The sequence below is a fragment of the Bubalus bubalis genome, chromosome 6, assembly GCF_019923935.1.
Source record: "Bubalus bubalis isolate 160015118507 breed Murrah chromosome 6, NDDB_SH_1, whole genome shotgun sequence".
Taxonomy (NCBI): domain Eukaryota; kingdom Metazoa; phylum Chordata; class Mammalia; order Artiodactyla; family Bovidae; genus Bubalus; species Bubalus bubalis.
The window spans coordinates 263,866-268,944 of NC_059162.1; the positions used below are offsets into that span (position 1 = coordinate 263,866).

Sequence of the window (5,079 nt, forward strand, 5' to 3'; positions counted from 1 at the left end):
TCCTGTTACTATTTTTCAAGCTTATTACTATATTAAAAAAAAATTGAATTCTCTGCAGAAATTTTCTTGGAATCCATTAAACTTAGAAAAGAAGCTTTGTTAAATGAGCCAGTCAAATTCTACACTCATGTGAGTTGATTTTTATTTCACTTTAAAGGAATATAATATGTTCCTAATATGCTCCATTAATCTTTGCAGGAGGCAAACAAGCACGTGTATAAATCTAACTGCCAGGTTACCTGTTTAGTTGACTAGAAGTCTTTGATTATTTATCTTTCACCACATTTATTATTGTTCACCAGGCTACATCACAAGGAAACTTATTTTGTTTTTTTCTGGATCACAATATTTTCATTTTCTTTTTCATATCAAACTTTAATAATAAATAAGAACTGTAAGTTGTCATTTGTGCTTATATGGATTATATCCTAGAATGATGCTCTAAGAAACAAATTGAGGCTGAGATTTTATAATTTTATACTTTTTAAAATGCTTGTTACAGGACTGAGTACATAGTGGGTCTGCAATGGGAAAATTATTCCAGGGTAATTGCACAGAAAAGAAGATAAATACTATGCACAGCACCTGTGCTCACAGCTGAGCATGGCTGATACTTCCCGGGCTACACGGGTGATTGGGAACATTGGCCCCAAGCCTGTTGACAAGTACAGAGTGTGGGAGGTGGAGGGAAAACCTACATGTGTGGAGAAGGAGTGTGGGGAAGAAGGAACAAGTGTGCATCAGAAATTGCATTCATCTTTAATGAAGATTTCTCTTTCAACCCTGGACTATTCAAACTTTGTTACCATAGACATAGGGAACAAATCCTGACTTTTTGAAAAAGTGTTTTCAGTTAGAGAATATGCACTCTATGATTTGTATGTTAAATTGAAACACACTTTCAGGGAATTAATCACATGTTTAGGAAGGTAAAGGAATAACTGAAGGAAAAGAGTGGGGGAATATGTGAATGACATAGTTATACATGTACAGGAAATCTTGAAGTGGTATATGTGTTCTTGGAATATAAAGTCATAAAACCTGAGTGAAAATAACAGAGTGTTTAATTTCAACTCCTGATGAGATATAGAATTTTTAGAGAATTCTATGTGGAATGGACTTCCCTTTATACTGAGTACCATTTCAGGTTTTGGTAAGAATTTAGGAAGTAGCTTTGAAAAGAATGCATTTTAATGTCAGAAAAAGACAGTAGAGGTATTTTGGAGGAAAAGAAGCTAATTAAAAATAATAATAATAATTCAATGTACTCTTTTTCCCCATAAGTATTCTCATTCTAGGCCTAGGTCAGGAAGATCCCCTGGAGGAGGGCGTGACAACCCATCCAGTGTTCCTGCCCAGAGAATCTCATGGACAGAGGAAGCTGGCAGGCTACAGTCCATGGAGTCGCAAAAATGTCCGACAATACTGAGGGAATAACATTACATTTCATTCAAATTTTGCCTCAGATTTCTCTGAATCAACGTTTATATTTTGTCCACAGGAACCAAGAAAACCAGAGTGCTGAAGTCACTTTCATTCTCTTGGGCTTCTCAGAATATCCTGAATTCCAGATACCGCTTGTCCTGTTATTCTTCACCATCTACTCCGTCACTGTGCTGGAGAAACTGGGCATGATCTGAATTATCAAGATAAATCCCTACTCCACACCCCTATGTACTACTTCCTCAGACATTTGTCCTTTGTTGATCTCTGTTACTCAACAGTAATTACATCCAAGCTACTAGAAAACTTGATTGTGGAAGACAGAACCATCTCCTTCATAGGATACATCATACAATTCTTCTTTGCCTGCATATTTGTGGTGACAGAGATATTCCTGTTGGCAGTGACGGCATATGACTGATTTGTGGCCGTTTGTAACCCTCTTCTCTATACAGTTGTCATGTCCCAGAAGCTTTGTTCCTTATTGGCTGGTGCTCATACTCTTGGGATACAGTCTGTTCCTTGACTCTTACCCACTTTTTATCTAAATTGTCCTTTAGAGGAAATAATATCATAAATAACTTTGTCTGTGAGCATGCGGCCATTGTTGCTATTTCCTGCTCTGACCCCTGCATTAACCAGCAGATCATTTTAGTCTCTGCCACGTTTAATGAAGTAAGCAGCCTGATGATTATTTTCACTTCCTATGTTTTCATTTTTATCACTGTCCTGAAGATGCCTTCAACTGGGGGGCGCCACAAAGCCTTCTCCACCTGTGCCTCCCACCTGACCGCCATTACCGTCTTCCACGGGACCATCCTTTTCCTTTACTGTGTTCCTAACTCCAGAAGTTCATGGCTCATGGTCAAAGTGGCCTCTGTCTTTTACACAGTGGTCACCCCCATGCTGAACCCAGTGATCTATAGCCTCAGGAACAAAGATGTGAAAGAGACTTCTAGGAAGCTAGTTAATACCAAATTATTATGTCAATGAATGTAAAACGGCTTGAGTTTGCTTTTTCATTTACAAGAGCACTGCGGAGAACTGTCCAAGTTTTGTAGCATTTTTAATAGCATTTCAAATTCCAATTTTTAGGAAGGCAAACAGTGCACACATTAAACGAAATTCCCTTGTTGGTACATCGTTCAACCACTTTAGTAAACTGTAGAGACTTAGCAGTAAAATAATAAATAACACCTAATTAAAGCCTAAACTATTTAAGTCTCTAGATAAAGTGTTTGTCATGTAAAGATTTCTGAGTAAAGACGCATTACCATTTGGCTGTTCAGGTGAGTCTTCTTTTTTTCTTTTCTTTAAGTCATTATAAGTCATCGAAGAATGGATTTGAGTTGTCATGAAAGTTTATAGTTAACCATGAGGGAGTTACATCAGTTGAATCATAGTAACTAAGAGTTATTCAACACTAAGACACTAAAGTTAAAAGACATGCCTGTGCTTAGTTACTCAGTCATGTCAACTCTTCACAATTCTATGGGCTTTAGCCTGCCAGGCTCCTGTGTCCATGGCAAGAATACTGGAGTGGGTAGTCATTTTCTTCTCCAGGGGATCTGCATGACCAGTAATCAAACCTATGTCTCCTGCATTGCAGGCAGATTCTTTACCATCTAAGGTACCAGAGACGGAGAAGGCGATGGCACCCCACTCCAGTACTCTTGTCTGGAAAATCCCGTGGGCGGAGGAGCCTGGTATGCTGCAGTCCATGGGGTCGCTAAGAGTCAGACACGACTGAGTGACTTCACTTTCACTTTCATGCATTGGAGAAGGAAATGGCAACCCACTCCAGTGTTCTTGCCTGGAGAATCCCAGGGACAGGGAAGGCTGGTGGGTTGCTGTCTATGGGGTTGCACAGAGTCAGACATGACTAAAGCAACTTAGCAGCAGTAGCAGCAGCAGCAAGGTACCAGGGAAGCCGAATTTAAAGGATATGTTTATTTAACACCATATAGAAAGAATCGGTACATTATTAGTGCAAAGTAGTCATGTCTCTGCCCCCACGAAGTCCTGAATATGATTTGGTAAAATTCTACATGTTAATATAAAATTTATTTGTTCTTTGTACATAAATTATCAAAATAAAATTAAGAAATGCACACTTCAGAAATAGTTCCAGCTAAATCTAAAAGTCTTTCATATCAGCCAGTCAAATTACATATAAAATAGCTATTGATGTACAATGATAACAGAGAATTTCATTGGTAAGTAAAATTAATGGTGGATTGAACGGGGGCCCTGCTAATATCAAATAGAGCATCTTGGTTAACCTGATTTAATTTTGCCCAACTAACAAACTCATGGACTTCCCTGGTGGCTCAGATGATAAAGAATCTGCTTGCAATGCAGGAGACCTTGGTTCTATCCCTGGGTGGGGAAGATTCCCTGGAGAAAGGGAGGGCAACCCACTCCAGTATTCTTGTCTGGAAAATCCCATGAATGGAGGAACCTGGAAGGCTGCAGTCCATGGGGTCACTAAGAGTCGGACACGACTGAGTGACTTCACTTTAAGCAAGTACCCAGCTGTGGATGTGACTGGTGATAGAAGTAAGGTCCGATGCTGTAAAGAGCAATATTGCATAGGAACCTGGAATGTCAGGTCCATGAATCAAGGCAAATTGGAAGTGGTCAGACAAGAGATGGCAAGAGTGAATGTCGACATTCTAGGAATCAGCGAACTGAAATGGACTGGAATGGGTGAATTTAACACAGATGACCATTATATCTACTACAGCAGGCAGGAATCCCTCAGAAGAAATGGAGTAGCCATCATGGTCAACAAAAGAGTCCGAAATGCAGTACTTGGATGAAATCTCAAAAACGACAGAATGATCTCTGTTCATTTCCAAGGCAAACCATTCAATATCACAGTAATCCAAGTCTATGCCCCAACCAGTAACGCTGAAGCAGCTGAAGTTGAACAGTTCTATGAAGACCTACAAGACCTTTTAGAACTAACACCAAAAAAAAAAAAAAAAAATGTCATTTTCATTATAGGGGACTGGAATGCAAAAGTAGGAAGTCAAGAAACACCTGGAGTAACAGGAAAATTTGGCCTTGGAATACGGAATGAAGCAGGGCAAAGACTAATAGAGTTTTGCCAAGAAAATGCACTGGTCATATCAAACACCCTCTTCCAGCAACACAAGAGAAGACTCTATACATGGACATCACCAGATGGTCAATACCAAAATCAGATTGATTATATTCTTTGCAGCAAAGATAGAGAACCTCTATACAGTCAGCAAAAACAAGACCAGGAGCTGACTGTGGCGCAGACCATGAACTCCTTATTGCCAAATTCAGACTTAAATTGAAGAAAGTAGGGAAAACCACTAGACCATTCAGGTATGACCTAAATCAAATCCCTTATGATTATACAGTGGAAGTGAGAAATAGATTTAAGGGCCTAGATCTGATAGATAGAGTGCCTGATGAACTATGGACTGAGGTTCGTGACATTGTACAGGAGACAAGGATCAAGACCATCCCCATGGAAAAGAAATGCAAAAAAGCAAAATGGCTGTCTGGGGAGGCCTTACAAATAGCTGTGAAAGAAGAGAAGCAAAAAGCAAAGGAGAAAAGGAAAGATATAAGCATCTGAATGCAGAGTTCCAAAGAATA

The 5,079-nt window shown here is 39.4% G+C and overlaps 1 pseudogene; it reads left to right on the plus strand.

Annotated features, from left to right (window-relative positions):
• The first annotated feature begins 1,344 nt into the window (after positions 1–1,344).
• On the plus strand, positions 1,345–2,719 carry LOC112585501 (annotated as a pseudogene).
• The last annotated feature ends 2,360 nt before the right edge of the window (positions 2,720–5,079 follow it).